General features: G+C 34.9%; 2 protein-coding genes across 2 annotated transcripts in view; one reads left to right on the plus strand and one right to left on the minus strand.

The window, feature by feature from the left end:
- The window catches only part of LOC113231790, a 39,774-nt gene extending 21,031 nt beyond the window's left edge, over window positions 1-18,743 (minus strand). The window contains exon 1 of the mRNA XM_026466321.1: window positions 18,554-18,743. The gene's annotated coding sequence lies outside the window, so the exon portion shown is untranslated. The remainder of the gene's footprint in view (window positions 1-18,553) is intronic.
- The window catches only part of LOC113231792, a 406,442-nt gene that overhangs the window by 128,330 nt on the left and 253,788 nt on the right, over window positions 1-24,324 (plus strand). The gene's annotated exons all lie outside the window — the stretch shown is intronic.

The raw sequence follows: 24,324 nt of genomic DNA on the forward strand, positions 1-24,324 counted from the left end.
GCAGGGCGTTTAAATGGTCATAGGAATAATATTGCCTGGCTCTGAATTACTTCACATGTTATGTCATTTTGGTGTACACGGGGACTTTAGGGGTTAAACACGAACGTCTAACCAACACTTCAAAAACACATTTTTGATATAATATTAGCTAGTTAGTTGGTGTCCGCGACTTCGTCTGCGTAGAATGAGTACTTAGAGTAGCCGAATATACTATACTAATTTTCATAGTTATATTGAAACTTTCACCCCCTATTTCAATCCCTTTAAGATTTATTTTTGTGACAAAAAGTCTTATAACGTCTCACACACAAGCATGCACTCAATTTTAAACCTTGCTCCAATTTACTACCAATGCCAAAATTAGAAGCACTGGGTGTATCACATAAGTGAAATTAGAGAAAATTTAAAAATAAAGTTTTAATGTCTTATATCTTTTTAATATTTATAATGACTCTAATATTTATTATTCATTTCTCCTATGATTTAGCTACAAGATTCAGGTGTTATTATTTTAAAACAATTAGAAACATTTTAAAATATTTTCTTTTCGCACCAAACCGATAAATTAATAGAGTGTTTGTTTTATTATTTATAGTTTTTAAGGAAATAAATTGTGAATCAGTCTTATTTAAAAGTTACATAGAAAATAATTGAAACCTATTTTTAATCATTCATTAAATTCGCTGGATTAAAATGATTCGATAGGTTCATCTTCAGCAGGTGTCACTGGTCTCCTGGATGCTCCATGTTGAGAATGAAGTCGCTCGTTTCAGACATTTGTTTTACATTTAAATAAGTTTTTACAATCTGCAGGTGGTAACGTGTCCTAAATTCAAACGCACATTTATAATCTATGCAACGAGGGCGGAACGCCACCTTCTAAATAAATGAAACTTACGCCATCTAGAAGAGTGACCGAAATGAGGTTTTGTCACAAGATACTAGACAGTGTTTTTCATGTTTTGATGCAATAACTTTCAAACGGGCTTTGGGTGTCGAACGCCCTTGTTGTTCCCAATGCTTCAATTATACTTTGTACCTTTACTCAAATAGCTCAAAATGATGTTGTTGAACACTGATTTCCGAGATACTTGCACTTAGTTTGGATAATCAGACTGCAACATTTAATTTGTATAACAATTACCTAGGTCTACTTTCATGTACAATTTGTGGTACTCGGTTTCGCCTCTGTACAAATCTCCTTTTGTTAATAAAATTATTATTATTATCTATTATCTATTTTAGGCTCGCTGAATTTTTAAATGGGAGAGGCGGTATTCCCCGGCAATGGCACAGTCGGCCGGGGTCAGGGACTTAGGTTCATGAAACGGCGACCAATACGTGCCGTATCGAGCAGGACCGCCTTCTGCATTTGAAAGCAGCACGCCACGGAAATTCAACCGCCTCAAGCCGTTACCAAGGCTGACTGGAATTAACCCATTTGCGGACAAAACAATTAGGATTATTTCAGTGGAGGCCACATCCCACATGTCGGTGATTATTATTATTACCTATGTCCTTTTCTGAGGTCCCATACAAAATTTCATCAAAATTGATTCAGCGGTTGAGGCGTGAAAACGTAACAGACAGACACAGTGTTACTTTCGCATTTATAATATTACTTTGGATTAAAGCATAGAGCGGTGGTGGTGCATTGAAAGAACGTTAGCATCGCAATTGAAAGGTAGACAGTTGGAATCCCTGTGGCGCCACGACCTTCATTTTTAAATTACAAATATTTGTGAATGTTTAGTGGCAACACCTTTCGCTATCGCTATCGGTGAAGGAAAACAACGTGATGAAACCGATGACGATTCACGATCCTTGGAAAACGTGTGAAGTCTCCAACCCACATTAACCCAATAAGTTCTATTTTGTTTGTTGTAAATAGTGGACACTACATTGCACACGCTTATCACTGTATATACGTATTAAATGAATTATTTAAGTATTCTATAGATATAAGAGAACACACCACACTACATTACATAAATATATATGTTATTTTAGTTTATACACGACACACACGTTCGGAACTCACTCGGTTTTAGGGTCCACAGAAAATCAGCGTCACATCCTTTTCCCGGCGGTGACATTAGCTGAGTGGATCTTTTTACACACGCCACAGCTGCACACATGATATCTACTTAGTACACAATAGTGTTGACTATCTTTGTGGTCATTTTATTACCTTTTACTAAGATTTTATTTTTAATTCGTTTTATTTAATTTTTTTGTTGTTCCATTTTATTTTTATTTTAAATTAGCTTTATCTTTTTGTTTAAATTTCTTACTGTGTATTGTTGTGTTGTGGCTGTAATGTAAATGTAATAAATGGTTTCTATTCTATTCTATTCTACATTAGGCCAGAGTGGCGTACTATGGCCCAAACCCTACCTTTAGACGAGACCCGTGCCCAGCAGTGCGACGTACAATTGGTTCACAATGACGATATTTAAAGCTTAAATAATTGAACAACGGCATCACCAAAAAAAACTATAAATTGTATATACAATGATAAATAAGCCAAATAAAAAAAGACATTAGACCTCATTAAGTAACACAAAGTACGCTTTGTACAGTTAAGAGCATATCGAACTTGGCGCTTTGGATTTTAGCCCGTTCTTATCGTAAGCGATTAAAGTTGGATTTAAATCTTAAGTGTCAAGCATGACGTGTTCTTGACCCTGTACCTTTACCATACGGATCTTAAACCATAAAAGAGCCGTATTCGTAAATCTGACTACAAAATTGTTACATTAATTGTGGTGGGAAATTTAGTAGTTGACTTTGAAGCCAACGGCTTGGCGATGGCAATCGCTAGTTATGTAAGGCACAACGGGAGGTGAACGAGCTAACAGCTTCGATACCTATCTATACGTGCACCTGAGGGCGCCCATACTACGCACTAGCCGTTTGAGAACCGGATGAAGTCTATGTAAACGGGCTGATCTTGAGTCAGGACCTTACTGATAAGGTCCCCGTGCAGACTTGATTGCACAGGTAGGTAATAATGCCTATCCCGTAAAACCAAGAGGTTGATAAGGTGGGGCACTATAAATAAGTAAGTAGATTTTTTTATAAAATATAAGTGCGCATTTGACCTCCATCTCACCTGGTGGAAAGAGACGATGAGGTCGACAATGGACCATGCACACCTAAATAATGCCTATTCACTCTCGCCTTGAAAAAGCCCTAGTTATAACGTTCAGGGAATAAGTCTGTGGGCAGGGAATTCCACTCCATAGTCGTTCGCCATATAAATGTGACAGCGTAACGCTTCGTGCGAATCTTTGGAATATCCACAACATAGGAGTAACCCCAGCCTACGGCTAGTCCAGGGGTTCCCAAACTTATTTTGTCTACTACCCACTTTGAGAATAAATTATTTTTTAGCGACCCCATTTTTTCACCTACTTAAAACCACTATAACTTCAAATTAAATTAATTATTGTAAGCTATATTAGCGGAGATTAAACATTCATTCTAAACGAGACTTTTACTATAACTCGCAAGAGTTAACTTGAGACCTGAGCGCAGTAAGTAGTACACACCGGCGCTCAGGTCTCAAGTTAACTCTTACGGGCTACACCTGCCAATGAGAATGATTATTGAAACGCAACTTTATAGTATTCAGACAGAGTATCTTTTATTCAAAATAAAACAAACACAATCGATTCTAATATAAAAACTAATGTGAAGGATGAATCTGATGCTGTTTAAGAAGTTTGTTGATATCAGGTTCCAATTTACTGAAGAACAGCCGCAAGTCACCACGTTCGGTAACATGCAAACGATTTCTCTTTTTAGTAAGCAGCGTTGTCACAGCACTAAAACCACGTTCACACAAATATGACGATTGGTATGCTATCAAGAATCGTTGAACGATTGACTACAATCCAGAGTACAATTGCGGGATCGGTTTTTGTAGCCAAAATTCTTGGTAACCATTTTTGAACTTGATTTTTATTTCCTCGTTCGTTGGCAATTTTTTATAAGTTCTTCTTCCAGCTGAGGTGATATTGCGGTGTTGACATTTGAGAACGGATCCAACACCCAGTCTGGTATTTCCAAGTTCAAAATGTCCTGGTATCGTTCGGTGAAGTCAATGTGGAGGTTTTCCAAATGTTGGCAGTAGGTAAACAAGTCGTCGTTTCTGCAGGATACTGATAAATTTGGAAAGTTGTGAAACTCACGTCTGCCCATATTCTTTTTGTGTAGAAGCAGTTTGGCTGCGAAAGCAGCAACGATATTTTTTGTTTTAATTAAACTAGTTCATCGCCTTGCAGTTGGAGATTCATGTCGTTGAACAATATATACAGGTCTGTCACGTAAACTATATCATTCTTTGATGTAATGATTCAATTCTGTATCTTTAGTTTCCAAGAACTCTATCACAGAGTCAAACAGGTTGTAAAATCGAGTCAGATAATTGCCTCTTAATAGCCAACGAACTTCAGTATGAAACAACAAACGGTTGAAATCTTCGTCATTATTAATACAAAGCTGATGAAATAATCTATCATTCAAAGAGCTGTTACGGATTTTATTGACTGCTTTGATGACATATTGCAGTGATTGAAATAATCGTTCACTTAAATTTTTAGCAACCAAAAGTTGTCTATGAATAACACAATGTACAGCAAGGACATCTGGAATTTTATTTTTTAAGTACGCTATAAAGCCTTTATGGCACCCTGTCACAGCCGAAGCGCCATCCGTAGCAACCGATATATTATTTTTCAAGGGAATCTCTTTCTGATCACAAAACCTTTCCAATGTATTAAATATGGTTTCGCCTTTTGTATCGGTCTCTAAATTTCTAGCAAACAATAGTTCTCCACATATTTTCTCATTTTTAATAAACCTATTCAATGCTTCATTACTTGGTAAAGTGGACTCATCGAGCTGAATTGAGAATTGACTCGTCCTCAGATGATTGCACAATGATTCTTCAATGTTTTCAATCATTTCATCAATTCGTCTTTGCACAGAATTATTACTCAAAGGAATTTTTCGGATAGCATCTGCGGCCGGTTTATGAAGCACAGTAGTTATTACTTCCTTTATTGCTGGCAAAATTAACTCTTCTCCGATGTTTTGTGGTTTGCCTTTTTGAGCAATTAACAAAGAGATATTGTACGAAGCTCGAAGTCCGTCGTCATCTTGCTTAGCAGCCACCGAAAAGAGTTTCGCTACACTTGGCTGAGTATTACGTTTCTTCTCTAGGTCTTGAAAATATGCTACATTCTTGTCTTTCTTATCTGGATGCATTTTATTCAAATGATCTTGCAGCCTTGAAGGCTTCATTGCTTCATTCGAAAATGTTTTTAGACATAGAAGGCACAAAGGCGACGATGGGTTTGTGAGATTTTCAATGAATCCGAATTTAATATACTCCGCACAGTATTGCCGTCTCTTCTTTTTTACTTCCGACAAAGTTTTGTTTTGAGAAATACGTAAGTAAGGGTTGAACTTAAGTACTGCTTATCTAGTAGCGCGAAATCCAAATGAAAATAAAATAAATATTACGTTGTTTATATAGGATTGCATAAGCAGCACGCACCAACAGGAATAAGACAAACATGCATAAACTCGTTTATCTCATTCGACGCTCAATCGTACTCAACAAGTAAGAACAAGTATTCTATGAACCAGCCGATTGATACAGGAATGCACAAATCGGGTTATTTAACAAAAACTTGTTACAATATGATTGCCCACGGTCTATTATCTACAAAATTACCTATCTAGGAATACTAATAACTATTAAAATACGAAACTGTGTCTGTTGCCTTTTTATTTTGTTTGTTTGTGTCTACTTTGATTTCGAAACGGAGCGACTGATTGACATGATTTTTATTTTATTTATTCAATAAAACAGGGCAGATACTACACGGAGAGAAATATCGAACCGAGTTAGTTTGAGCAATCTCTTAATTAATATTAGTTGATGTTCACAAGTTGTAGTCGAGAGTCGAGAGCTCAGTCGGTGTCTAAGAGTCTTCCTAGATGAAATTACAAATCTCCACCGAAGCCTCTACACAACGTCCCCATTTTTTTCTGGGTCTTTTACAGCCCCCCTTTAGGCCTGTAGCGCCCACAAGGGGGAGTTATCGCCCACTTTGGGAAAGGCTGGTCTAGTCCCCCGGTGATGGAAAGGAGAAGTCGGAATTAAATCGTGTAATTCCATCGCACACTCCGTGATAGATATCGATAGAATATCGATAACTGCCTCCGTGGCCGAACGGTTACCATGCTGGACTGCCACCCAAAGGTCCCTGCTTCGATTTCCGTGCCGGGAGAAAAATTTGTGGTTGTCTATGTATGTGTCCATGGCACCCGCGACGTAGGGTCTCTCTAGTGCAAAGCTGAAGACCAGGCCAGGTAACTAATGTGGTTGTCTGGTACACCATCACTCATTCTTAATTGACATCTATATTCCGAAATTTTGATAAAATACTGCAGTACAAAAGTCCGTTATAGTATTGTACTTTGGCATTGACTACTACATAAAAACAAGTAACTGTCCTTTGCAAACTGTACTTGATTTGAAGTCAATGACCTTACATTCGCAGTATTGCTTTGAAACAATGCGACGAACAATAACAATTACAAAAATAATGTCTTTGTATTATAAACGCTAGCTGTACGTATAAGGTTCAATTTAATTGTTTTTTTAATGCGAAATTTATACGAAATGTTTTGAGATTTGTACCCGTAGCTGCAGAAGAGCTCCTTGTGAAAGAGTTCGTCCAAGGAAGTACTGCCACTTTACCTATTTCTACCGCCAGGCAGTATTGTGGGCTTTACTGCGTTCCTTTCTTTCGTCACTTGGTATAAAAAAAAGAAAAAACCCGGGTCAATTACCTTCTTTGTTAACATTTTATGTTTATTTATTCTAAGTTATAATATTTTATATTAACTATTAGTGACGATTATTGGATGATCAAACGAACTTGTTGAAGTGAAGTTCGATCACTATTATGTGAGTCGCTTCATTCGAAGATATAATATTTAACCAGGTAGTTTCCTTAACTTGCTAAGCAACACCGCACGGTTATTAGAGAGAAAAAAAATGTTTTGAAGTTGACACTCCTCACCAGGCATCAACCGCCATTTTCCATCCTCATTCCTTGTAGAGTGGGAAGCAAAACTTATTTGGGAGTTTCAGAGTCTTTACTTCTGATTCTTTACTGATATGACGATGTCAAGTGAGGGAGGGTGTTGATTATGATGCGACACAGAAGTTTTCGGCGCGCATAGCACGCGGTTTGCCTTCACGCCGGCCGCGCGCGCGGCTGAGGTGCCGATAGAGCTCATACGCAAGGCTGCGAGTTGAACTCCGACATCTCACATCTAATACTTACTGAAGACAAACACACGTTCGCAAGAACCATTTGCTTACAACCTAATAAAACGGCAAATTATACTAATCTAAATTAATAATCATAATAAACTTTATTAATAAAATTATTATATGATTGTACGGTTCAAAAATTGTTATGATTGTGATCTCAGGAGAAAAACCGTTATATGTTCATATCTATATATATTTTTAACAAAAATATAATGCGGTTATCGATTAAGCCTCTGGTTTTTAATTTACATAAAACCAACTGGAAGCGAAACTGAATACTCTAAAACTCTACCTGGTTAAATATTATATTGAGAATGAAGCGATGAAATATAATATATAATATATTTTAAATTGTGATGTTGTTGAGAATAAACACATATTGAAGAAGCTGTACGCTTGCTTCTTAATATATGTTAACGAGCTGAGTATTCGTGCGATATGTACTTATGCTATGGTTACATCCTTGATTATCACCATAAATTGTAATATTGATTAAATTATCACTGAATATAAACCTGTTCTGTGTATGTAATGAAAAATAAAATATAAATAATTAATATTGATAGATGTACACGCCGGCAAAATTTGATAACCTCGTAACTCCGTTTTTGGATGAACAAAGCTTAGAATATAATTCGTATTTGAATTTAGCCGAAGATCATATCAACACGCCTCGTTCCCACCAGGGTAGGCAGGGACTTTGGACCTGCATCTTCTACGCTCCTGACAAACCTCCTTCGCTTCCTCCACTCCCACTAGTCTCTACAAACATATCCGTTTATTCTTAGCACTTTAAACGCGGCCTTTTTAAGTCCATCCCCAATCTGATAGAGATATAATACGCCGAGGTCTACATCTCGCCTCCGTCTACATTCGCTCTATAAATTGGTGCCGTCAATCTATTATAAATTCATTTCTCTCTACATGACCAAACCGCCGAAGCATTCCCCTCTCTAACCTGGTCACTACATCTTTTTTACCATCATACCACAACGGTCTCTTGGTACACTGTTCGGCATTCTGTTTTTAAGACAGATATACGTTGGCCTATAATGAAATGGATTAGACACACACACACACACACACACACACACACACACACACACACACACATATTTACACCCCTATTCAACTTTGTAAAGATATAGTATTCGTAAATTCTTGCCATTACAATATATAATAAGTTTCATTAAGTATTTTTCTTCTTTATTTTTGAGTTGTTCATATTAATCCTAATAATTTATTGATAAAATTTCTTTGGTAATCTGTTCCTATTGCGTTAATTGTTAACTTCTAACTTGTAACGAGGAAACATTGATTACCTGCGAGTCACGCTTAGCTTAGTGCAGGAATCAAGACCAATTCTCTGTACGCGATATGCGCTGCAACAAGTTGTGTCTATAGTGTTGTATTTCTTTTTATTATGTATCTACCTGCACAATTCTGTTGTCAAATAAATATTTTTTTAAAATATTATTATGAATAATATTATTATATTGTATCATTATCAACCCATTCACACGTCCCACTGGAGGGCACGGATCTCCTTTCAGGCGAGAATACAGGCCATAGTTCGCCATGCTGGTCCAATCTCTGGACTTCACATATTTTCCGAGGGTTGTGAACCTTCTTCGACGTGCAGGTTTCATCAGGATGTTTTCACCGAAAAGCTTATGGTAAATTCCTAATTAAATTTCGCAAATAAATTCCGAAAAGCTGAGGTGCGAGGCCGGATCTAAACTCACGACTATATAATATATTCGCACTGCTATTACAATAGTGTTGTAACTCAAAGTATGTGAAATTTAATATTACGTCATTACTCAACTTAAAGTTTTATTCTCTACACGTCAAAAACACTGTCTGTAGAATATTATAAGTAACAATCAAAAGATATGTACTTAACTCAAAATGAGACACACTTTATGTGAACTAGTTTTTTTTAAAATATATAATAGACTACGCTTGGCCACAATCTCACCTGATGCTAAGCGACAATGAGACCGACGATGAGATGCGTTTGCCTAAAAAATGCCTATTCACTCTAGCCTTTGCTGTATGCATCAGAAAGGAGGAAGCAAAGCGCTTAGTGCGAATAGGTGGAATACCAACGATATAAGAATGGAGTGCTCCGGACCTTCTAGTCGACCGAAGGAGGAACGGTGTGGATGAAACTAAATTGAAAAGTCCTGCGCACACTCCCCGAAATGTATCCGATAGAAAACCGACAAGCAGGCTACTTTTCTTCGAGAGTCGAGATTTTGAAGCTTCGACTCTACAAGAGAATTGTTGTTAATAAGTCTTTTTGCTTTTCGCTCTACCGAGTCCAAAGCAACTAACTGGTAATGGGCAGAGCCGTCCCAAAGGTGGCAGCAGTACTCCATACACGATCGAACTAAACTAAGTTCTGGACAAAATAATCCTTATTCAAAAATATGAAATTATTTTTTCTATTTTATTTTTAAATATATTTGGGAAATTGTTTAATTGCCTATAATAAACATATACATAAATTTTAATGGTTTTTTGCGGGAAGTGAGTAATTCATTTTTCATCGATTCTGAGAAAGTCCACTTCTTGAGTTAATACACTATTATATTAACAGTGCGATATAATAATCATATTTTTACATTTTGTAATTTTATTACAGTGAGCAGGAGAGGAGATCACAATTAATTAGTTTTTACATCCTTAAGTTTTTGGCAAGTGACCGCAACCGCAAAGCTATTGTACCAATTTAAATTCAAATTATGTCGCTGTTACAGATAAACGTACACGATATCAGTGACAAATGTTATAAATTTGAATTTGCATACACTGACGTCATTCTGACGTCACCATTTTGGTTGAAATATACTGGTACTATAATAATTACAAACGAGAATACTTAATCTGTCTTTGAGTAACTATGGTTTGTACAAGTTATATTTGAAAATTTAAATATAGACTACAATTTGGTACTGTCACATAAATAATGTTAAATGATATAAAGAATCAATATCCAAAGATTTAGTTGGTAAGATGATCAACGTCGTTAAATAAAGCTGTAATAAACCTTGAAAGTAATCACGTACATTAGAATTGATCCACGATGTTGCAAAATTTTAGTCTGTACAACTCAATAGAGTCCACAAATACGTCTACTGGATACCGGATCTGATTGATGATATCTCACCTTAACCCAAGTGTTACAATGTTAGTAATTGTTTTAAAGAAAACTTTAAAAGAAAAATTAAAAATCGTTTAAAAAAAACTTAAATCTTTAAAACACGCGTAAATAAAATTGTAACAAAGTCAATTAATTTTTATCGCATCCGTCATTAGTTTTGAATTTGAATTTAGAATACATAAATTGAGTTTTTTTCCAAAATGGCGTCTTTTCTCTTGAATTGATTTTGAGTGGAATAACAGACAATTCTCTTAAATAATCGAAATCCTTACCTTAAGATAACGATTTCGATTACTTGATTTAAAACGACTTAGTTATAAAATTAATTTATTTATGAAAAATTAAAAATTTAGACCAGTTTGGCTATTTAGATAGCCTATCTCGAAATGACGAAAAAATTTACTATTAAGAAATGTGCAAGGAAAAAAATGGGATTTAAATCTTTTTACTTACCAATTTTAATTACGAATACTCTTAGGCTCAACTAACACTGGCGCAGAATTGAAGTCGTTTTCAACTACAAAAAGGCGAAGGCGCACGTTGTGGCACGTCGACGCGCGATTCCGTATTTGCTTAACACATTGTATCAATGCTTGTATCTTAATAATGGGAAAATAGAGATGAATATGCTATAGGCAAAAAACATGACGCATCGCGACGCTTCGACTCTGTGCCAGTGTGAGTTGAGCCTTAAAGTTATGCTAGTAAGCGTGAAATATCCTTAGACAGTGTGTGTATACAAAATCAGTATATAGCTATCAGTGTAACTGGGAACAGGGGTCCCCAATACTTCGCCATCTACTTCTTATATTGGTTTCCCGCATTCGGTACTATTACTACTACTATAGTACTCTATTAGCCATTGATAAAAAAACAAATACAAGTGTAAAAAGACGGTTGCTTAGGGACTCTTGAAGCTCTTATATGAAGAAACAGTAAATCTTCTATATCCAGTCAAATAAAGTAATGTCTTTGTAAACACACACATGTACATGAAAACACACACAAGCACGCAAGTACGCATACGCGAAAATACACACACATCCATACACGCACATACCATCCCAGACACACACACATACACGCACTTGCACATTGAAATCCCTACGTGGATGTCGATACATTTCTCACTCTACACTACAGTGTAGAATTATTAATATACATATTATTAATTGTTTTTCATTTTTGTTACAATCTCTCGAACTTCCTTTTACCTGTATAGTAACTTGCCCATATAAAATAAATTGGATTACATATCTATGGAAGATTGATGTTACTTAAATCACAAGTTTTCTTTTTTTAAGTTCATATTTTCATTCATCATTCATATGTTCTGATAATAGCTGTACCTTTTATTATGCACATTTTATACTTTGTAACGTGTAAGTTCTATGAATAAATTTATTATCATTAAAAAAAGTACTTTCGGAAGCTCGTTTCTTGATGTGAACATGTGTCGCAGAGGGCGAACCATCGAGCGAAGCGCATCTTTTACTCTGAACTTGAGGAGGGCAAGCGTTAAACGTAGCACACAACTCCTTAGGTACAAAGATGAGCTGAAGCGTCACATGAATTAGTGCAATGTAGAGCCTTCGCAACGGGAGCAGCAGACTGCCAACCGGTCGGAGTGGAGGGTGCTGGTCAACTCCAAAGTGATGATGAACGGCGCTCGGAACTTGATTTTAAGTGTAACGAACTAAAAATCCGTCCATCTATGGTAATCAGTTGTAATTTTGAAAATGGTGTGCTCAGATACCCGCAATGCGCGAGACCTTCGTCCAGAAGATTGCTATATAAGCCACATGCGAGCCCACGAACGTCGCCAATATCGGAGCTGAAGTGGTAGCCTTAGCCGAAATCGCCTGTGAGCACATACACACTTTTGGAAGTCACCACATTTACCGATATATAATAGCATTAAGCTGGTCAGAAAAAAGCTATATATGCAGTAAGGGCGTAAAAGACGGAAGAGAAAGACGTTTTTTTTTTCGCCATTTTTTAAACCGTCGACTTTTTCGTTCTTTTTTAAAGACGATTCGACGCTAGGGAACCAAATTACAGTTGAAATCGTCACTTTTACATAGTTTTTAAAACCAAACTGTCTTATCGTTTATGTAATCCCTAGCAGAGCAATATCCTCTCTTTAGAAAAACTGCCTGTAAGTACATGATTTTTGAACTTATCAAAGGATAGGTCCAAAACGGTTTTTAGAATCTTATTATAATATTGAATATCTGCCCCACAAAAGAACCGAGAATCCTCTGAAGTCTTAACTTCGCCAACACGGGCTTCATTTATGTCTAGTATTAAAATTATGTGTGTCAATCCGTTTATTACACAATTCATTATTCAGACGCATAAAAAGTATACAATTGTAAGTAAACTGTGATGCAGTAGTTAATATGCCAAAGTCCTTAAAAATCCCTAAGTGTAAGGTGTAAGGTTCGTGTGCTTAATTCTAATATAGATCGCTATAACCGCAGCCTTCTGCAAAATAAAAATTGTTTCTATATTAAAAGCGGCTCCCCACTATAAAATACCGTATGACATTACATATAATAGTAAGTGTGGTGATCCGATAACCATTGCGTCCTTGCTTTACTTCGTAGCTACTTCGTGATATGTCGGATAAGTCGTCCGTCTTGACTCACCCTTACTTCACATTATCAATTAACCAGCCCTACGCAACCCACAGCAACTAGTATCTTAATATACATATATAACACCCGGATATGGACGACCATGACCTATCCTATTTCAAATAACTCGTTCTTGATCTCGATCTATTTATTTAAGTATTCGGGGTGTGAATTAAAATTACAAACTTTATTTAAATTTTATTACACTTATCACAATATAAAGACACAATATTTTATATATTACCGACTTACGTACACATCGCATGATAGATACATTGCATCTTAAACCTATAACTATTCACAATATTTTTGGTAATTTAAAAATGCTTCTTTCCATACTTGGCGGTTTCTAACATGAAGAATGGCAATAGAACACACTTGTGACTTCTTATCACCATTCTGGAGATGATACGAAAGACAGTGGTTGCATTGGGCAAAGGGTCTCTTTTTTGATAGTTACTTTTTAGAGTAACGACGAGTTGTTTACATTAACATCTCATTGCAACTACAAGTGACAATTTACGTTTGTGATTTCGGCATCTAAAACTAGGTTTATCTTATTCGTCTATCATTGCTAATTTTAAATGTACCTACTTACTGATAACATTTTGTTTAATATTATATAATGATATATAAACGAGAGAAACCTGTTACTAACTTTACTCTTAGCGTATGATATTGTATGTTTCTTTCGATGCCTTACTCTCTCAAACTCGTATCTTATAAAGAGTGATAGTTCAGTAGATATATACAATCCATTCTTTGCATTTCAGTAACTTTGAGCTTTAAGATACAAGTTTGAGAAAGTAAAGCGACGTTATGTAACGCCGTTGGTTTTTTTAATAAATAAAAAAATAAAAAAATGTTACAATACATTTTGTTGGTTGTTTATCCCTATTCACACTAGATATCTGAAGGAGTCATTCACAGTCAGCGTTTCTGGCTCAATTTAATCGGATTTCAAAGGTTAACAAAAAGATGCAATCGTACATTGGAGATTTCAAGCTATTCTTATTAAAGCTTAGGCAATTTAAATTACATGTTTTGCCTTTAGATGCATTAATATTGCATAATAAATTATCCATGACCTTAGTTTTCCTTACACACATTTTATTTGAGTCACATTTTCAGATCAATATGAAAATAAAGTATAATAATTTAGTAAAAAATACTATATCTGGGTAATTTTCAGATAAGTTTTCTCTATCTAGTTTCGGTGGCAATTTTTATTATTTAAGTGTTCGAGTATAGTATTTAAATATTAAATAATATTTTAGGATACTACACCCGAATACAAAATAATACTCCACGATTATATTCTACAATATCTAGTAATAAAAATTGCCAGTAAAATTAGAAAACTAATTTGACAGAGAAAACTAACGAGATGTTTTTTTTAATAATTTACTCAAATTTGTCTTATGTAGAGTATATTATATCCATCATTGCCAAAACTATTTTATACTAGGAAATGAAACTATTTTTCCGTATTTAAATCGCGTATATTTGTTTTTCCAAACAAACCGAAACCATGGTCACGGTTGACTGAGGTGGTACAGTCTTCAACCAGTTATGTCTAATATTAATGCAAACCTAAATATTTTTTCACTATAGTTACAATAGTTATTAATTAAATACCTTATTTTTAATTTTACAAAGAAAACGCTACATTAAGTTTTACAAATTATTTTATTGAATGAATTTTTATTAAGTTTAATTTATTATTAATCGTTAATAGAAATTAGAATAAACTAAAACATATTAATTAGTACTGTTAAACGTATTAGTTAGTCTTAATGGGACCTGTAAAGGGCCCGAAACGTCGGTTTGTTTGAAAAAACAAATATACACGATTTAAATCCGTAAAAATTGTTTCATTTCCTGTGTGTAACAATCGCGAAAACCTAAGAACTCGATATTTTATACTACTTAACTTTATAATAATATAATAACGCACACAGTCAACATAGCCCCGCACTAGGGAAACCCTGTCTCCCAGCCTGGGATTCGAACTTGGGACCTCTGCGTGGCAGTCCGGCGTGGTAGCCGTTCGGCCACGGAGGCAGTTTAAATAACCTGTTTTTTTTAACCGACTTCAAAAAAAGGAGGAGGTTATCAATTCGTCTGTTTTTTTGTATGTATGTTACGCGATAACTCCGCCGTTTGTGAACCAATCTTGATGATTCTTGTTTTGTTGGAAAGAAGGTGCCGCAGATATGGTCCCATTTAAATTTCCAGAAAATATTCCACCTCTAAGGGTGGCAAACTAGGGGATGAATGACTTTTGAGGTCGGTTTTTTTAACCGGAGGTTAGGTTAGTTTTTTATATCAACATTCTACATGATATTGACCGGTACTACAATGAACAACAAAACTCTGCAAGTTACTTTTTTTTTAATTTATTAAGAAACATGTTTCAAGAAACTTTCTTACCATTCTTATAATGGCGTCACAGGAAATGTGCCAACATGTAATTATTAAAAAAAAAGATAATTTCGAAAAAAGTAAATGAAAATCAAATTTGTTTACGTATGTAAATATTATTGAATAAGTATAACGATGTTTTTACTACTATGATATTTATATATTTTTTGCAAAAATCCTTCTCTGTTATTATTTGTTGATTCAAAGATCAAATAAACACGAAGAAAAATTTCTTACATCGGATTGGACTCAAACTAGTGTCTGTTGTCTCACAGTTACTATTTTTTTAGTTATATTGTCACTTATTCATGCAATGAAGGCTCATTTCATACGAAATTCACACTTTATAATATTGAAGATCAATCTATTTTTTTCTGACCCACATCGCGTATATTTGTTTTTTTTTCTTCAAACAAACCAAACGATTTGGGCCCTTTACAGGTCCCATGATCAGGACTGACTGAGATGGTAAAGTCAACAACCGTCTAATACTTATTTCATTTATTTTATTCATTTAATTACCTTATTTATATATTTTTTTATTGAATTGATATTCAATTATTTTGTGAAATGATTTTATTACATTGTTATAATTATTAATACAAAGATCGAACGCTTAGAAAAAATTCTTTCGATCCGGCCGGATTTGAACCTATGTCTTCTAGCAAACCGTGACAGACGCTATGCCAATTAAGTCACGTAACGAAGTAGCGGAACTCACCAATCTTTCTATGTGCTTGTTGTCGTATCTTTGTATTTGGCTTTTCAACGACTTTTTAGCCGTAGCGCCATCTATTAGAAATCTATTCGAATATTTCGTTACCTTATTTATAATTTACTAATGAACACTCCATCTACGCTACATACGTTTTACAAAATATTTTATGCTAGCAATGTGGAATTTTAATTCGTAAAACTAAAAATTTAATAGTGAATATTTTTATAAAGCTTTTGTATACTAGGATGACAAAAATCCATGGTAGCGACTCATTTAGCACTTTCGGTTGTTAGTATACATATTCGAAACACTATATATTATATATGTATATATATATATATCTTACCTTAAATACACACACACACACACACACACACACACATTCACACGCATACTCACATTTACTCATGCACACAGCTAACCTTTTTGCATTAACTATTTTTTGGTTTGTGTTCATTTCTTTGAGAAATTTTCCATGTTTTTAATATTTTAGTTATTTTTATTTCAAACTTTTTCAAATTGTTTAATTTGTTTGTTGTGCGAATTCGATCACCAATTATGATTGGCTAAAGTTTATGTTACCATTGGGGTTAGGCGCTGCATGCTGAGATACAGGTTTAATCCTAGTTCGGCTGCAGAGGCTTACATAATTTGAAATGTACAATTTTCTTAGCCTTATTTTATAATTTATAAATGATTATTTTTGTATGTCTGTACATTGTTTGTTTAAAGTAAATAAACAAAAAAATAAACATTACTATATATATATATATATACATTATATATATGACAAAGATAGAGGTAAGATTGCATAGGTCCTTCGGACATGTAGAGAGAATGAATGAAAGAAAATTAACGAAACAAATTTATAAGGCGAGTGTGAGGGGACAAGTTGGTAAGGACTTGTCAAGGCGAACTTACAGTGACTAAATTGAGGACGCATAAAGAAAGGCCAGGTTTACTGTAACCGTAATCAATGAGCGTTTATGAAAACTGTTAGGATTGCAGCTATGGAAGGCCGTGATACCTGTCTAGCCCAATGAGAAAAGGGTGTGAAACATGTCTATTAACATTTTTTTTTATAACATCAAGTGACAGGCCAAACAAGTCCTGCGCGTGATGGTAAGCTACGCGCCTGTCCATAACAGTTGCAGTGCCACTCAGAGCTTTAAATTGCAAAGATCTGAGGGGCACTACCACTGCGCCCATCCCCCGGAGACATAAATTGATAAATCCCATGTGCCTGTAATTTCACCATACCCTTTAAAACCTAAATACAGTTACGCGTACATTACTGCTTGGCGGCAGAAATAGGTAATAAGGCAGTACTGTCCTGAACGGACTCTTTCAGAGCTCTACTGCTACGACGTGACGATCCGAATTTTTCTTTTTAAGATGGTAACAAATAAGCTACTTTTAAAATACGTGGATACTATGTATTAGTGGTGATGTACACTGTAAATTTGAATTTATTAAAAACTTCTTTACGAAATAACGAGGTAATTTTCTTACCATTGCATCTCGGTATTACGCGTTAGTAACAATCGTTTGCTAACTCTATTATATTCGGATAACGTGTGTATGCAATTAGCTTTACCTTGGTTTAAGAACCTTTTACAAATGTACAAACCGTACTTCCGTCTTTTTTTATTTTTAAAATATGCAATTCCCGAGGAAGAAGCCGTTTTCAGATTTTATTTATAGATTTGCTTTATAATCATTTGAGTTTGTTCAAATTGAAAAGATTGTTCAAATTGCAACATAGCAATAAGGCATCCTGTTGTACATTAACTTACTATTCTTATACTAAGTTACTGTTCTGTGTTGCCTGTGTAATTTAATGTGCAATAAAGAATATCTTTCATTCATTCTTTTGACAGAGTCTATTACGTTACCAGAATTTTATAAGGTTTGTTTGCAACGTACGTGGTAAAGATTTTTTAAATTGAAAACTGTCATCAGTTCTTTCTTCTACAAGCAAGATAAAATAAGGCAGAAAACTAGATGAAAGATATTCTAATGGAAACTTAATGAAGTTCTTTGCTGTGAAGGATCTCGTAAAACAATTTTTGAAATTCGTTCTTTTTTTTAAATATATTATCTACGGTTGATACGTAAATTCTTTATAAATTCTCCTTTCATCATTTTGTGCTTGATGAGTCGCCTAGTGTTCATAGAATTTCACATAGCATATTAAAAAGAGTCACTTCACAAATAGATTTATAATTAAATTACTCACTCACCTTTGAAAAAAAATGCTACATAAAATCACAGTAATATTTATAAAAGAATGGCACTAACACATAGACACTAGAAGCCAAACAATAATTCAAAGTTAGAATGTTTGATATTATCGCGTGCTCGTCATTGTCGGAAGCACTGTCACCGTGGATTTGGTCAACTGACGGCGCGAGCGCTGCCCTCGGCTTATACGGACGGATTGAATGGACCATCACAAACACTATGCAAGTATTTGAGCGCGGTAGATATAAAGGTAAAGTAATATTACAAAAGGCAGACGGGTAATGTTTAGATACTGCAATGTTGGCGCCAGTTACTGCTTCGACTGTATTTTGTGTATGAAAGGATTAAGTTCTCAATTTTACAGTATTTTTTTGTATATTACACGATTACTTTGACAGTTGTGAACTGATTTTGGTGATTCGTTTTTTGTTGGAAAGAGGGTACAGTAATGGTTCCAATCTAATTTGAAGAAAATATTCCACCTCTAAGGGTGGCAAGTTAGGGGATGAATCTGGTTTATTGGATTTTACCCACTTACCTTTGACCGATGTTAATGTAATTCCATAAACTTTTGAAGTTGTTTTTATATAACTTGACTTTAACGTTTAAATTTTGTGTACATGATATTATAGTCCTTCGAATAGTGCTAACATAATAATAATAATAAATTAAAGCAGAAAGCGGTGCTCTTTGATTAGGCAGGTATCGTCCACCGTATCTTCAACCCGAGTCCCTGAACCCGGCCAATTGAGCCATTACTAGGGAATACAGTAGCACCTATTTAAAACATTCAAAATTATCTTTGAAGTCACGAGAGATGTGAATTAAATTAAAAATAAATATCCTAAATAATATTTTTTATTAATTATACCTTACAACCTAAGTCCCTGACCTCGACCGGTTGTGCCATAGGCGTGGAACATGCTTCTCCCTTTAAAAAAATCGTTCTTTATTAATACAGTGATGTGGATACCTGTAATTGGCTTACACAAAAGAATTGCGCCTTACCGAATGTAGTCTTTTAATCTTATTTTGTCTGTGTAACATTACTTTTAATTATAATATGTAATAAAAATATGGGCCACATATTAAATTAATAATATAGGCCTCTCAATGGCCTAGTGGCGAGGAGACGCGCGGGGCACGTGAGTTGTCCTTTAAGTCAAGACAATGCTATATATATGTATATCCGGAACTCCAGAATACTTGACTTCTTGCGGTTCTTCGAGCGTGAGCGTGTCTCGGGTGAGCCACTAGCCTCTCTCCCTATTGCTATATTTAATTATTGTATTCCCTGTGCCCTCCCTATCCATTGAGAGGGGACAGTCTAAAAAACAATATTAATTGTAAATCTCAGTTCAGTAAATATCATTGAATTCATAACTGTTTAAGTTATGAATTCAATGATATTAACAGAAGTCCCCTTTTAATCAAAGTAGCGCCTGTGATAGGAGACTCCGCTCTTCTATATTAAAGATATATATAAGTCAATGTATATACTATATTAAAGATAATGTACAAATTACAAATGAAATCTTTGTCATTTGGATCTACATCGAGTATATTTGCTTTTTTTTCAAACAAACCAACGTTTTGGACTTTTTACAGGGGCCTTACCATGAACTCTTATTACGATTCAGTTAAAGACTTAAAATGAATCGTTGTGAGACAGCGCTACATGAAGTGTATATCACTATCCCGCTTATTGTCGTTAAGAACCTATACTGAACTGTATTAAGAGTTCATAGTAAGGCCCCAGTCCCAGCTGACTCACTCAGTGAGACACAATGCAATAGTAACCATGAATCCTCTGAAGAGCCTAAAACGTTAGTCTGGCCTAAAAGGTTAGATTAGATATATTTCTTTAAATATTTTCAAAATGAAATGTAGCTTGTTAAATCCACACCCACATTGTTATAATATTATGTATTCGCGCATGGTTATGCGAGTTAACAGTTAAGCAATGTGTTATAAAGTTTTGATATATTATGTTCTATGTTTTATGCGAAATCTATGTCGCGTAATTTAATTTATTGCGTACATATGTGATTATTGTGTTAAATGTTTTGTAGTAGAAATGTGTGAGAGTGTGAGTGTACTTTTAAAAGTCGACACAACCTTAAATGGCTTTGGTTGATTCCGCAAAACAGTGAAAGTGTTCATCAATTATTTTGGAAAAAATATATAGTAAAATTGAGGCTCCATATGACGTGAAAACACGATGCCTAAAAATTTTCACGAAAGAAAAAACGTGGACCACTTATAGTATACGGTATACATTTTTCAAACGATTTTAATTTCTTTTGTAAAAAAATATATTCTGAAATAAAGCCAGTGTCCCAAGCGAAATTGACCGTATTAGTTTTTTTCTTATTACACTAAGTGATGGGACGTACAAGTCGTGCGCCTGATGGTAAGCGACACGCCAGTCCAAAACAGTTGCAGTGCCACTTAGAGTTTTAAATCTCAAAGATATGAGAGGCACTGCCACTGCGCCCGTCGCCTTGGGACTTATGTTGAAAAGTCCCATGTGCCTGTAATTTCACCAGCACCCTTACCGTTCACAACCGAAACGCGTCGAAACTTGGCTGTAAAAATAGGTAGTACTTCCCTGGACCAATTATTTCACAATTAGCTCTACTGTAACTAAATTAATAATAAATTAATCATAAGAGTTTTAATTTATGCATTACAGGAGCGTCTTAACAATAATCAAGCACATAACTATTCTCTTGTCAATAGAAAGGTCCTGTTCAGCAGTGAGACGTATAACGGATTAACGATTATAATTGTAATATATTTTATTTGTTTTATATATATGTACAGATTGTTCCTCGACTGTAAAATGTCAATATTTGACATAACTTGTTGGTGACTTTACCATCGTGAACACGGAACCTGTAAAGAACCAAAAATGTTAGCTTGTATGGAAAGCAAATGTAGGTACGTGTTTTAGGTCCTAAAAAACATTCATTTCCTATCTATAACAATAGCGAAAACCTAAGAAACTCGATATTATGGTTAAAATGACTGAGAGACGTAACGAGAAGCTCTACTATTCACAATTCATTATACTACAACACAGTGTACCGTCTGCGATGAAAGAGGGGCGCGTCCGTTATATTGAAGAATTTCACATTAGTTTTGGGAAGCAAAACATTTTAGAGCACCCATAAATGTGAGATACTGTCATGTATTCTTCAGACGTGCTATCTTTTTTATAATATCAAGTGGTAGTAAACGACTCGCCTTCCCGTAACAATATCACGCAGAGCTATAAATCACAAAGATATGAGAGCCATTACCACTGCGCCCGTCATGTTGAGACATAAAATTGATAAGTCCCATGTGCCTGTAATTTAATAATAATAATAATATAATTAATTGTATCGTACAGTATTTTCTTAAAATTAAAGAAGCTGCTTAAAGAAGCAAGTAATCAATTTGAATAATAAATAAGTAATTTAAATAGCTTAATACCACACATACACGTCTAATAATAGTAGACAATTAGGCACTAAGTAAATAAAATTAGACACAAGCAACAATTAGACAAAGAAAAACAATCTATTAGAGTCATTGACTTACAATTATATGGACTCCGTCCGAACTTATAGGGCGTTAAAATCGTATACAGAGCGTCATTCACGCTTTAGTCTTCGTTTGTTCGACTGACAGCGAAGTAAGCAAAATTAGACAGTACTGCGATGACATTACAATTTAAATTCAACGTTTTAGCTTTTTCATATTCCTTTACATGTCACTACGTTTAAATAAGTTGACTTGGGACATTTTTTTCGTGGTTTTTGTATTAGACCCGTCGTCCATTTATTTGTAAGTCAATGATTAGAGTAATAAAAAGATTGATGAACAATATGAAAAAAAAAGAAAAAGCCATGACAAAGAAACAGTATAAATAAAGGCAATTACTTGATGTATGTAAGATCTTAATATTGATCGTGACTGGAGATGGTTTGATTGTTCATTAAAGCGCGAAGGTCATAGTTGCGCTTGTACATTAGTCACATGACGTCTCTTTTATATATTTTTATGTATATAACAGACACACTCTTGACACGTAATTTCTCCAGCAAAACCGTAACGTAATATTACGCACATTATCTACACTGCTTGGTGAGAGAAATAGGTAAGTAGGCAGTACTTCACTGGATGAACTCTATCACAAGAAGCTCTACTGCTACTACAAATTAAAATAATGATTCTGTTATATTCTATTCGTCTAATTTTAAACCCTAATATGAAGATTGTAGTGTTTCTTCTATCATTAGATTTCTGATATCAATTTTTTTTAATAAATAAAAACGTCTTCATTTGACATGTGCATACAAAATATATTAGAAAAAAATTATAAAATATTCAATAATTCCTTTATAAATATAAAAAACATCATAATAGAAAAAAGAGGAAAATAATAATAATGAAAAAAACTTAAAACAAATAAGCAAAGAACAGCATGTCACGAAAGTCCATGACAGAGGACTATTTTTTTTTAATAATACTTTGGATTTTTAATAATAACACACACTCAACATAGCCCCGCACTAGGGAAACCCTGGGTCGCGGGTGCCATGGACACACACATATAGACAAGCACAATTTACACCCAAACTCACGAGAGAAACAAATGTAGGTCATACAAATATTTCTCCCGGCCCGGGAATCGAACTTGGGACCTCTGCGTGGCAGTCCGGCATGGTAACCGTTCGGCCACAGAGGCAGTTAAATGATAAAATGATAATTACGTACCCCTCGCTGATAATCTACCGTGGCCTGTCATAAAATAGAACACCAAGTCAATGCACCACAATAAAAAAATTAAAAAAACTCAATCAGACACTAAATAAATTAAATTACAATCAAATTTTACAATCGAATCTTATGGCAAGTATCTATGTAGTCGATGATGATACTCGCTTTCCAAGAATATGCTCCTCGTTCTCGCTTTGAAAAGGTTCATTTTGGTTTCATGATGTTGGAAGTACATAATTTTTGTTTTTTTTGTGATTCCAAGTGACTGGACGAACAAGTCGTGCGCCTGGTGGTAAGCGACACGCCTGTCCATAGCAATTGCAGTGCCACTCAAAGCTTTAAATTGCAAAAATTTGAGGCGCACTGCTACTGCTCGTCACTCTGAGACATAACTAAGCAAGTCCTATTTGTTTGTAATTTCGCCATCACCGTCACGTAGTTGTGATATATGGATACTCTTTATTAATTGACATTGAGTTCCAGTTAGCATTAAAACTTTACAGTCAAAAATAGTGTTAACACATTACATTAACATTTAATTGACATTTATATTGTCGAAAATTAAACGTGTTATTTGACTTTTTTTTCCATTTGACCAGTTCTGGATTTAAAACTTCTACAGGGGTTACACTACGCAGTAGTTCAGAAGCAATACTCTTGAATTTAAACTATACAGTCTGTGAAAACTCGATTGGCCCATAAAATATAAGTCAAATAAACAGTATGTATTTGATTTCGAAAGTTATTAGAGTGAATGTATAGCAACTTCGGGGAAAGGTCGAACTTGGCGTACATATATCAATCAGACTGACGAATTTGGTGGCTCTGCAGCTTACACAATATGAGGAGGTCCCGTGTTCCCCGTAGGATCAATTTGGGAAATGATTTTTTCTAAATTGGTTCTGGTCTGTTTGTTCTGGGTTTTTTTTTGTATGATACCAAGTGACAGGACGAGCAAGTTATCTGGTGGTAAGCGACACGCCTGTTCATAACAATTGCA

Source organism: Hyposmocoma kahamanoa, unplaced genomic scaffold (assembly GCF_003589595.1).
Source record: "Hyposmocoma kahamanoa isolate Upper Pololo Valley unplaced genomic scaffold, ASM358959v1 66, whole genome shotgun sequence".
NCBI classification, from domain to species: domain Eukaryota; kingdom Metazoa; phylum Arthropoda; class Insecta; order Lepidoptera; family Cosmopterigidae; genus Hyposmocoma; species Hyposmocoma kahamanoa.